This window comes from Macaca mulatta, chromosome 2, assembly GCF_049350105.2.
Source record: "Macaca mulatta isolate MMU2019108-1 chromosome 2, T2T-MMU8v2.0, whole genome shotgun sequence".
Classification (NCBI taxonomy): Eukaryota; Metazoa; Chordata; class Mammalia; order Primates; family Cercopithecidae; genus Macaca; species Macaca mulatta.
In genome coordinates, this window is record NC_133407.1 from 181168942 (window position 1) to 181182342 (window position 13401).

Sequence of the window (13401 nt, forward strand, 5' to 3'; positions counted from 1 at the left end):
AGTGGAATGGAAAATCACTGAACACCTTTGAATTGAGTGCTAGCGATATACTACTAGGGGTGCATTAAAGTAAACATACTGAAAATATTATTTTGAAAAAGAAATAACAGGACTTGTTGCATTCTAGGTGCAGAATGAGTATGAAAAAGGAATCAAGAATGACTCACAAGTTACATTCTCAGAAACTAGGACTATAACAGAGTCTAATACAACCTTGAGACATGGAGATTCCAATCAGATATTGTATTTCTCATCTTTCTATCTATGTATTTATCCAAACACATATACATCCATCTATTTATCCATCCATCTATCTGTCATGGTAGTGGTGGACACTGAGTCATTTGGAATTAAGTTTTAGATATTATGATCCATATTCCAACACACATCTCATAAGAATAAGGCGCTTCTTCACATAACCACAATGGCATTATCAGTCTCAAGACAGTTACAATCCAATATCAAGTCATAGTCAAACTTTCTCAATTCATAAAAAATATATTACATAGCTTCCCCTCCCCCCAATCCAGGAAACCCTAAAATAGGCCAAGGAGATAATACAACTAAGTGAAAATAATTATGTATTACATTTGGTTGTTATATTCCATTAGTCTCTTGTAATAAAGAAATTCCCCTTCCTCAGATAACATTTTAAATTTGTAATTCCATGGTCCTACCAGACCAGAAGAATGGGAGAAAATGCAAGATTCTGTCAAATCAGAAATAAAGTGGCATGACAAGTTATTCAAATATGTTAAGAATCAAGAAATGCAAAGTTTAATCAAATATTAAAAGCTGCATGGTTGCAGAGAGAATTGGGTAATGCGTCATTTGCATCTAAGGGATGTTAGATACTTAGATACATGAGCTAGATGAGTTATGTGGGCTATAACAACAATGAAATGAATTTCCCTAATTTATTAAGTCCTTACATGGACTATAAATAGGATTATGTTGCATGATGGCTGCAAATAAAAATCTAGCCATGGTACCAGCCAAAACTTTGACTAATAAGTAATTTCAGTTAGTTTAGAAGATAAATGCATTTCAAATGGATGAGCATCATTTAACCCTAGGCATATGTAAGCACATGTTTAAAAGAATCAACAATTAGATAAATATTTTAATGTTAAAGAATCTATGCATGTTGTTTGTTTTAGCAGTTCAAATGTGTTAAAGAATTTGACCTACTTAAGTAACCGGTTAGTCTTTTTATTATGACTTAAAATGTGTAACAAGTAAACAATTGAAACTTCTTATGTAAAACTGAAATGCTACCAAGGTTATATATATCACCAAGGTTACATATATATATGTATAGTTATTTAATAAACCTAAGATTGAACAAATTTATTTTTTAATTTTTAAGCATTAGTTAAATGCTTGAGATTTTTTAATAGCAGATAATTAAACTCCTGTAAACATATTAAACTGCCCCTACTAAAAATGTAGTATATTTGATTTCCTTTTCAGTACATCAATCGACTGGCTTTGTATATAAGATGAAACATTTTTCAAAGCCCACTTAAAAATTATTATTGAATGTTTTTAAGTCAGAATTTGAACTTAAAATCTTGAGGAATGACTAGATTTGGGCCTAGTTTTTTATTTGAATATTAATTCTTAAAACTTTAGAATATATTTTTAAATAATTCAATGTAGGGGATCAAAAACATCATAGTGAACACAAAAAAAAGTGGTTGCTTTGCTTCAGAAGCCATGTTAAATGTAAGATTCACTTCTTTAAACCATAAAATCATAGACTACAAGGTGAGATGCTCACACTAAGAGAGTTATATGGGAACAAAAATCAATGGAAGCAAATCTGTTTGATATTGTCTCTCACATTTATACAGGGTCATAAATAAATTCATTGACCGAAACAACAGGAAGACTACACATACTATTTTCATTAATAGCACTTCCCTCTTTTTTCCGAGAATATATAGTTGAGTTTGTTAATAAAAATACCAGTTTGATGTGACTTCACTAATTGCATAGAATATCTGTTTCTTCCTCAAAAACATTTTAATCAAAGGGAAGCACTTCAACTTTGTAATAATCGCATTAAAAACAGTAAAACTTACAGAAGTTAATATAGGAAATTGTCTCTATGATCTAATGGTAGTGAAAGTTTTTTAAGGAAAAAAAATGCTTTACCACCATAAGTAGAGGGCTGAGCCTGCCAACAACTTTTAGAGGCTCACCGAGATATTTGCGTTTTCATGTTGTCTGTGTATTTCATGTAACATGTCATTTATGCCACACACCAGGGCACTCCTTGAATAAATATAATTGTAGGCTCTGGTTCTCATTCTGCCACTAATTGTGTGTGTGCTCTTGGGGATGTCACATGCTGGGTCTTAGTGCCAAATACTTCATATGTGAAATGAAGTATTGCCCTAGAGATAAAGTGCCTGTGAAACTATGATGTTTTAGCAACTGGGGGATAAAATAGTAATACGTTCCCTAGGACCACCTTCAAATATCACCTCCTTTATCAGAATGTAGGCTTTACTATTCCAAAAAGATTTAGAGATCTTCCATTGTCTTCTTGCTTTATCCATGACAACTGAAGAGTTGGCAAGTGATGCATCCCCACAACACTCATATCTCCCTCTGGTCATTGTTTAAGAGAGAAAATCAGCAAGAGATCTTACAGCCTAATCTCCATGTTGCTAAGGAGAAACATTAGCCCTTCTGCTTTTGGATGATTTTGTTCTTCCTTCCAGACAGAAATGGCAAAATTAAAATTACGTGAAAAAAATAAGTCGCTATTGGTGGTATACTTTTATTTCTTTTTGAGTCTACGTTTTTGTTTCTCAATGGCCTTTAGGAAGCAACAATCACGAAATAAAATAGGCTGCTGTAATTTATAATGGTACTTTATTCTGCCCAAAACACATTTTCAACCCTGTTCTCATTAACGTTCATGATTTTTTTTTTAATTAGTTGTTGACCTGTTTGAGGGGATGTAATGTTAAACTTCATGACCTCACTCAGGAAGGTGTTGAAGCAAACAGAACTGCCTTTGCTCTTTAGATCTGGAAATTGATGTCAAGTGGCTAAATGTTTTTCTTAAATAGTTGCATTATTGCTATAAGTAATATAAAAGAAGACAACTAAAAACCTCTCCTGAAATAATTTCTAAAATTTATAGCTGCTTGTGAACAATAAAACTACATCCACAAAATATGATACTTTCAGACATGATGAAATCACATCCACAAAAGTTTTAGCCAGTTGGATCAAGTAGCATATATACCTAAAAGTATTACTGAACAATCAATATTGAAATCTGGGAGAACCTAAAATTTAAGCCCTTAGTTTTAAACACTTCAGTTAGCACTATACTAATTGCTTCTATTTTATGGATTTCATAAAATCACTCATAGACAAATGAAGATAACCATTACACAAATCTTTACATTGGAAATTAATAATTAAAAGGAAAGAATTAAGTATGAATTCTGATTTTTTTTTTTTTGAGACAGAGTTTCACTCTTGTCACCCAGGCTGGAGTGCCATGGCACAATCTCGGCTCACTGCAACCTCTGCCTCTTAGGTTCAAGCAATTCTCCTGCCTCAGCCTCTTGAGTAGCTGAGAGTACAGGCATGCACCACCGTACCTGGTTAATTTTTGTATTTTTAGTAAAGATGGGTTTTCACCATGTTGGCCAGGCTGGTCTCGAACTACTGACCTCAGGCGAGCCACCTGCTCAGCCTCCCAAAGTGCTGGGATTACAGGCGTGAGTCACCGCACCCAGCCCAATTCTAACTTTTAAGTAGTGGCAGTATTATTGTTTTGAAATGGCTCTTTAAAAAATGTTCGTGTGTGTGTGTGTGTGCGCGTGTATGTGTGTGCGTGTGTATAGGAAATATGTCAAAATGTTAATGATTATACTAATTATACTATTTCAATGTTTGTATATTTGAAATATAATATAATATAACTAAGTTATAGAATTTGCAAAGGATATTTCATCTAATAGACTTAAGGCATAGAAGTAGAAATAAGACTAACTTATTTAAAGGATCAAAGTAAATGGTGTCAAGATATTGGAGAATGAAAGCATTGAAGGGAAGGAAAATTATTACTTAAGAAGATAGCTAACATGCTTTTGTGTCTTAGATGAAATGAACATAATTCTAAGAAAATTATATCCCTACCATAGTCAAAGTTGGGGATATGAGACATAACGCTAAACATAACTTTCAGCTCCTATCTCAATAACCAAAATGTTCTTTGGGATCTGAAACACCAGGCAAGCTCTAGAAATAGCTGTGAGCCACAGTAGGCAAGCTAAGATGTTCTAGCAATGGATCTCTGTCAAAGGAAAAGTTACTTTACTGGTGCTAGGACCAGGGGCAGGGAGGAGGTGAGCAGAAAGATGTATTATTCTGGTTTGGATTGCAGATAATGTTGCATTATATCTAGTAAATCAGGATTTTTGGCAAATTTGAACATAAACATTTACAGGCATGAAGACCTCCACCTTTTCTGTATATTATAATATATAATAAATTTCATAATATTTTGGTAAAATTCTATCAAGAACAGTATGAAAATCAAGATTCATCATGGCAAAACTATCTCTACCCAGAGACTCACACAAAAGATATCATCCAGAAATACATAACTACTTGCCAATTGAATGTCAATAGCTGTTTAGTTTGGTCTATTCCTTGGTCAGTGCCATAAAACAAAGATGAAATATAAATGGACTTGAAGAAGATCAGGGATTAGATATTTGAAAAACATAAAATAGTCAAATTTCCTCCTGTATGTGATATTTGAACTTCTAAATAAATTAGCTTTCTTCACTAAAAATAAATCAAAGTAATGGAACAACAACAACAACAACAACAAAATAAAAACAGCTATTTTTCAAACTACCTACATACCCTGGAGAGTTTTACTAATTCCCTGTTCCACAGGCCCTGCTGAAAATCACGGGATTAGAACAATGATTTGCAATGAACAATGTGCTAGAATATTGGTTAATGAGTCAAGAGCAGCATTTTTCATGAAACAGAATAGGATAGCATAATATAGGAGCAAATAGAAAGTATTGGAATAGAATGGAACATCTTAGAGAGCACTGTGTATGTACTGTATTCCTAAAATATATATGTGCTTTGTATGCATTTATAGGTGTGTATATATTAGATCACTATTAACATATCTTACCATGAGTCATAGTCAAAAAGTTTAAAAGTTACTGGTTTAGAACAAGACAGCAGCATGGTACCCATGGGCTGAATCTTCCCACCCACAGACAAGTTTTGATTGGGTTCACAGAAGAAGCAAACAAGAGGAAATTAGCATTCCAAGACCGAACACTTACAAGAACAATGTTGAGAGAAAATGTATTTTCCCAAGTTCTAGGTAAAGACTCAAAGTTGGATTATAGAGTTTGATTGATTCTTCAGTTGTGTGTGTCTTGGGAAAATGCTTGTTATAAATATATAATATTATGGTAAGGAAGTAGAGGGAATAGATATAGGGCATTCATTTGTGAATTAAAGGAGAAAAATATGAAGGTACCTAGAAGGAAATTTGTATCTAGAAGAAAATTTTTCACAAAGGGAAAACTTGATGGCAGAGAAAGGAAATGCAAAAATATGTATATTCAAGACACTGGAGAGACGAGGACAATTTATAACAATAGTGTTTTCTCTTTTGCTCATTGATGCAGTGTTGTAATTAATTCATAGGGAACAAAGTCTGAACCATTGTTTCCTTTCTGTTTCCTGACGGATAAAAGAAAATCATCCCCTTACATAGAGCAGATAATTAATGACTATTTGTAAACAAAGGATTAAGACTGACATCTTTGATTACTTTTTACAAGGATGAATTAGCATTGGTACACAGTTTCTCCTGTAGCACTCTAGTAAGAAAACCCCCATTTCCAAAACAGCTACCTAGGATGGAATATGTGACCTATAGCTGAAGAGTAGAGAATGGGCTGCAGGAAAAGCAAACTCTCAGCCTTTCCATGGCTAGCACACTGCTTACTAGCCATGTTAACCAATCAATTACAGAGCTGCGCAGCACAAAATAGGACTTTTTCAGAGTATGCATTGCCACCATCGAAAAACTCCACGTTGAAATCTCTAGCTATCTCTCCGCTACTTGAGATTCACCTAACTCATGAACGTTAGGTGAGAAATCATAGTCGAGGTCCCTCTTGTACTGTAACAATGTCAGAAAGCTGCTCTTTGAAAGTTGGTGTATGCTTAGAAAATGCACATTTATTTTAATTTTTAATGGAAATAAGAAGGTGAGTTCACTGGAGAAAAAAATATTTTAAAAAATCATTACGGAGCCAAAATAAAATTGGAAGATTAATATTCTGTGTTTATAGGAGAGATCCTTGAGTTAAGATAATATAATGGTCTGCATCCTAACTGCTAATTTGAGTTACCTGAGGAGTTTTAAGAAATATGAATGTCCAAATTTCTCCCGCAGTGATTCTAATAAGCGTTTGAGATTACGAACTACTGAGATAGAGGAATAAGGTTTTGCTATACTTGAGATTCCATTTCTAGTTGTCTTTTGTTACTGGTAAGCATATTTACTATTTCCTCACCATGACTCCATAGCTGGAATCTGAAAACAGAACTTCCAAGAAAGGATAATGCTCCCTGATGCTACAACATGGCAGTTTAAGCCTGAAGGAGTCAGCCAATCAGCAACATCGCGCGTTTATGAACCCACTGAAAATGAATTCAGTTTGCATTTCTTTGATAGAGTTCTTACAAATAAAGTGAAAAGGTTTGGACCAAAAGTAAAACAATTGTAAGGAAAAAAGATGGGATCCTTCTTCCCACTGAGAGACTCGCTCTCTGTGGCTCTTTTCTGATCAAATGATACAACATTTTGTGCTTTCTTAAATAACCATGACATTTCACACCAAGGTTGATGAATCCTATAAATAGACTGCCTAAGCATGTCATGTCCCTGCTTGAAACCCTTTATTATTTTCAACACCATTCAGGAGAAAGCTCCAATTCCATGACACGGCAAAAAACAACAACAAAAAGTTCTTATCTGCCCAATAGAATGTTTCTATTCCCTATGCCCATCGTATCCACTCTAGACTTACTACGGTTCCCAAATTCAGTAGGTTGTTTTCTGTATCCGTATCTTTGCTCACTTTACTGCTTCCAGCTATAAAGCAGCTCTTCCCAAGCCCGCCAGCCCTCCACAAAGCCATCTCTCTGTTCAGATTTTCAAAAATCTTCCCACGCTCTTCTTTCAAGACACTCCTCTATCAAAACAATCCCGTCTTGCACATAGAATTGACCACTTCTTCTGTATTTTCATCAAAGTCTATGCGTCATTCTATAACAGCAGTTCTAAAAATGCTATGCATTTAGATCAGCATTTCTCAAAGCTGGCACTATTGATGTTTTGGGCCAGATAATTCTTTGTTGTAGGATGCCATAACAGCATTGTAGGATATTTAACAGCATCCTTGGCTTCTACCCATTATATACCAGGAATAGTTCCCCCACAAGTCGTGACATCCCAAAATATCTTCAGACATTGCCAAATGTCTCCTAGGGGGCAAAATCTCTCTTTGGATGCACATCTTTGTTCTTTCCTAGTAAATCTCTAAGCTTCATGAAAGGAAGAGTATTATATTTGTCTTTGTATTTAGGAGCTGCTAGAGTGCCAGATCCACTGCAGATTTTCAAGTAATGTTTGTTAAATGAATGATTACCTTGCTACAAAGGGGATAGTGCCATATCATCAAAATGTAGAAAATTAAGTGTGCCAACATTTAGTCCTCAAGATAATGCTTTACTGTTTAAACATTCCATCATTAATTAAACTTTTCAATTTCTTCTAAACATCAATCAAACTAAAATCATCAAATCAATCTACCCATCACTAGAAATAATGTATATTTATTTTTGTATGTTTTTAATACAAAAGAAAATGGGACTTGGGGTCTAGAAATTGATTTGAAATTGTACCCACATATATAAAACTCACATTAAAAATTGCTTGAATTTAGTGAGTTCCTTGGTTCAGTTTTTTTTAAGTCTCACTAGTATTTTTATGTTCTATAAGTAGCTTTAATTAATTGGTTCACTTTTTAAAACAAGGTTCAGCTGTACTTTTTATGCCCTGTAAATAACTTTGATTTTTATAAACTAAAAAAAGTAAAACAATACAATCTTCTACTAAGTCTCCTTTACACTTCACTGACAGTGATGGCACACATTTTAATAGAATTGATAAATAATTTTAGAAAATAGAAACATATTACCTTACTTTTAAATATTTATTCAATAGGTTTCTAATTAGAATTGCTCTGCCAAAATTCAAATACATGAGCACAAATACATAATACACAAATGCACAAAAGTTTTTTAAATGTGTGTACTCTATGGATAACAATTTTAAATCTCTAAAAGATGAGTAGTTTTTAAAAATTATTCAATTATTATAACTTATTACATGAAAATTGTGATAAATTACATTTGAAATATAAAGAAAAGTTGGTCACAAATTCTTTCCAATTCCATAATATTATAGAAAGAAAAATGATTTAATTTCAAAGTACAATTCATGTAATATAAACAAGATTTATATTCTATCATGTAATGATGGTGTGTTCAACTGAGAGAGAGTGTAGTTGTAACTCTGGCTTTTCTCAGATAAGCACATATGAGCAAATATCATACTTTAAATTCTAATGGATAACAATGAGTGGTCTTCAGTCTCTCTTACTTTTTGAATGGTGAAATTTTAGATTCAAGAACTTACAATGTTAGTGAAAGGTTCAAGTTAATCTCATTTTATAGAGAATCTTAAGTTTACAAACAAAGCCACTGACAGTTTCATTTGGCCTCAGGTAACTTTTAATCGAACTAAATATATTTTTGAATTCAGCATCTCTATTTTTCACAGATACAAAAATAGAAATAACAAAATCATTATATTGGTATAACTTTAACTTTACTATTCTTGTGGCTTAGCCACTTTACAAAACTTTGGTTTCATAATTTTTTAAATATTTTTATCACTTTCCAAGAAAAAATCCATAAAGCTCCATGTATATAATTTTGTTTTTTTAAATGTATTTCTTGATGTTCTAGGATATCTTATTGTGACTTCCAGAAAATTAAAATGTAAACCAAGGGATTGGTAAACTACAGCCGGCAAGCCAAATTCTGCCCATCACCTATTTTTGTATGGTCTATGTGCTAAAAATTGTTTTCACATTTTTCAAATGGTTGAAAAAAATCAAAGGAAGAATAACCTTGCATGAAAAGTGAAAATTACATGAAATTCAAAGTATAGTATCTATAAATGAAATGTTATTGGAACACAGCTTATCTGTGTTTAAGTTTTCTTTGGCTGCTTTTGAGATACAGTAGCGTACTTTAGTAACCATAACAGACACCAACAAAAACTAAGATATTTGCGATCTGGCCCTTTACAGAAAAGTTTGCTGACCCTGCTATAAACAATTAGACTATGACTATAAACCACACAACATATAAATCTGGGGGACAGGACACAATATATTTCTAAGGAAATTCATTTCAGCAAATATTGTCTTTCAGTACTCTCTCATTGATATATTCTTTTGTAAGCCTTGATAAAGGCCATTGTCCGTTAGCAATAAAATACCATGATGTTCATTCAAACTGGTGGAATTGATCAGCTGCTTTTTTAAGGTGTACCTTTCTTTACCTCATCATTCAAGTCTTGAGAGTTTGAAATTCCTATAATTTCCCACTTGAAATCAACTTAGACATCTAATAATAATCAGCAGTGACTCTGAATCTGTAAAATTCAGTCTAGTGCTTTACTTTATCATGTCTTGGTAGAGCTGTTGTGTCTGGCTTCCAGCTACACCATTTTATAATGAAGACAAACACAGCAAACCAGATCAAGCTTAATTAATAGCCTTGACCTACTTTACATTCCAGCTTAAATACAGAAAGAAAATAAAGCACAAATTAGGTAAATTAACCAAAAAGATGAATTCCTTGCAAGCAAACATTTCTGAATGATACAAAAGATGATCATTCTCTACTCATGAACTTAATGTTATTCAGGCTGCTGAAAAAGCTATGAAAACATGTATCTTTAGCCATTTACTGTTTGATATCATAACCGAATAGATTACAATCTGAGCATCTGCTCACAATTCAGTGGTTCAAAAGTTACGTTTAAAATAAGGAGTCCTTGCAAAAAAAAAAAAAAAAAATTCAGTGGTTTATTACCTCTGCATTATGGGCCCTTTTAAGGGGAAAATAAGCTTTAAATGTCTTGAAAGAAATGTAGAATCTTCCCTTAGTTCCCAGAATCATGAAAAACAAGTGAGAGAGAAACAAAGAAATGTAGAATTTGCTGTAATATCTACCATGATCTTGTTACTATATTACATGGCTATTAACAATAATGATAACTTTGCGTGTTTTTTTTTGAGGTTGTTTCTGAAAAATCTGTAAAATGAAAATATATACATTTTTAGATTTTTATATTTACCTAAGTATTATAATAGTAAAGAAAAATAAAAACTTACACAGGGAAACTTAAAAATACAAAACTAGGTGCAGTTATTCAAATGGAAGTTCTGAAATGTGTCACATAAGGGAAAGCTAGTGACTGAAAAATAACATCATAGAGATTTTCAATTATGTATTAAGAGAAATATTAGATGTCTAACTAAATTCAACCTCTTCGTTATTGCTACCAAATTTATTTAAACTGACAGTTTAGCGCTGTTTTTGATTTTCCTTTTTATTTGACCCTTAAAGTGAATTATAAGAACCAATTCAAAGGAGCAAAATGAATAATGTCATAACCCTGAAAACCCAAAAGATCAGTATCTCAGATACACAAACACGGTCTCTTCCTTAACACCAAAAAGTAACTGGTTTTTCCAAAGGCAAAATGGAAGAAGCCATTGGAATGGAAGGAGCCTTAGAGATCACCCAAGAAATGGAAATCACAATGTTTCCCCTTATTCATAAATAACTTCTCCCAGGTTATGGGAGATTCCATGTCAATTTTAACAATACTAGGCTAATCATTAGAATAATTTTTATTTAAAAGAAAATCACACCATAATCATTTTCAATTATCATATCATCATTGTAATTAGAGATGATGCCACACATATCCAGCCAGCTTCTCTGGTGCAATAGAACCCTGATAAGAAATCTAAAATATACACTGTTTGCTTCCATTCATGGAGCATGTGTGGGCTGTAGCCTGCTGGCAAAGTCTGTGGTTGGAATTCATGTCTGAAACACAATGGTGTGGTAAATCCTGCACAACTTTTGACCTCAAGCCTCAACCTCAAGATTGAAGAAACTGCCAAAAGACTCGGTCCTTTCTCCAAATATAATACAAATATTTGGGATAAATTGAAGTTTACAAAATACAATTTTGTTTCTATCTTCCTGCACCCAAATAGGGGAAGATGTTTGTAACCTCCTTTTGCTATATTTAAGATACTTCCCAGGCCAAACTTTAACCATCACTGGAACCACAACAACTATAGGAGTTTTACTGGACGTTGTCTTGTGTGTTAAAGAGAAACCGTTATTAAATTAAACTGAATCTTCCATGCTTAGTAAAAAGGCAGCATTTTTAGTCACTTCCGGTGGCTTCAGTGCTGGGCACTTACCCCAGTCCCTGGTTCTGTGGAGTCAGCTGTCCTCCATGTGCTAGGTTCTGCTGCATGTGGCTGAGTGTTCAAATGCCAGACCTTACCAAACTTTTTCAGAAAAGAGTCAAGCCTTCAAATAGGAGAAGAGCTGGTCTTTTTGAAATGTCTTTAAAAAAAAAAAAAAGAAAGAAAGAAAAAACTGAATTTTAGACAAGCAAATGCTTCCACAGGTCTCACAAGGTTTTATAAAACCAGTCATCACCACCATGAAACCTGAGCTCATCTTTTAGGGACCTTTGTTTCCTTCTATTTCTCTTTGTTTTCATTTCATTCCTTTCCTCTTTTTTTTCCCCCTACCTGTGTTTGATCTTGTATTTTATGCTGTACAGATGTCGTGAGTGGTATATGTGAAGTGAGCTATCATCAGCCTGATGAGGGAAAGCCTGCTGAAAAAAATCATAAAGAAACAAGGCCTGGGATTGGAAGGGGAGCTAATCTGCACAGTTATCAATGTCCTGTTGTGCTTCGTGAAAGATGCCGGGCCCTTTCAATACTACATTTCACGTAGTGATGAAAACAGGATATGGAATATCACCGTGAAAACTTGTTTGATTGGAATAATAATGACTAAGAGGCAGACAATGCAAAAAACCCAACAGGACCCAATTGTCAAGAGGAAGCTAGACACTGAAACTGCTTCATAACCTCTGCTTTTGTTTAGGGGCCTCCAAGCAACTCCCACCTCCACCAGCCTTTGGAGCCTGGGACCCAACTGGAAGTCATCTAAGCATTCCGCTCCAAAAGCTATTATGATTCCTCTTTGGAAAGAAGAGTGGGAAGCTGGGATACAGGCACCACAGCGAACACTTTTCAAGATGTTTTGGCCATAGTGAAGTAGTGAAATACTTTGCTGCTATTTTAGTACTGAAATGCACTACTGTGCTTAGGGATAATTGTGTGCAAGATTGAATGCTTTTGTATTGATTCGTATTACTCCATCTGCCATTTAATAATGATGGCTACCCTAAAAAAAGCACATTGCGCTACCAGTGATTCCACCGGCCTACACCTTTATAAGATTTCATTTTAGTCTATTGGCTCAGGGTACTTTAACAACATTTACATTCTCAATTACCTCTGGGATAGAGGCAAGCTGCCTATGGCTACTGCAAACTGAGATTAAAATCTAAGAGTTCAGCCTCTTAAAATTTCTAGTCAACCCCCTGGACCAAACTCTTTCCCTAAATGGTAAGTGATTTAAAATCTAATGTAACCACTAAAAATATAATAGCCAGAAGCTATTCACACTGCTTTCTATATTCTGTTTAGTGTTGAGTGAGAGCTTGGTACTTTCTACACCAAACAAATCCAGGCTCATGTTCTACAGGGAAGTGTCAGCTCCACGAAAAAGCATACTTATAATACTAATCTACCCACGAATAAATGTGAGGTGCACGAGTTACTGATTTTTCAAATACCTTTAATATAATCTGTCTTGTATTTGAGGGGGTTAAGCACTCATTAAAAACATAAAAACATTAATGTATCAAATTATTGCATGTACCCCCAAATATGTACATCTATTATGTATCAATAATAAATAAGTAAATAAATAATTTAAGTGATCATGAGAAACTTTTTTTAGGTCTTCCTAATTATGTTGACAGTAACTGCAACTTTTTCTCATTCTCCAGAGACTCATGTGTGTTTTACTCTATAACGAAGCATCAAGCTAGATATTTTCAAGCAATGT

At 33.9% G+C, this 13401-nt stretch overlaps 1 protein-coding gene across 1 annotated transcript in view; it reads right to left on the reverse strand.

Annotated features, from left to right (window-relative positions):
- The window catches only part of ZPLD1 (zona pellucida like domain containing 1), a 60729-nt gene extending 48915 nt beyond the window's left edge, over window positions 1–11814 (reverse strand). The window contains exon 1 of the mRNA XM_015129711.3: window positions 11667–11814. The gene's annotated coding sequence lies outside the window, so the exon portion shown is untranslated. The remainder of the gene's footprint in view (window positions 1–11666) is intronic.
- Window positions 11815–13401: the final 1587 nt, after the last annotated feature.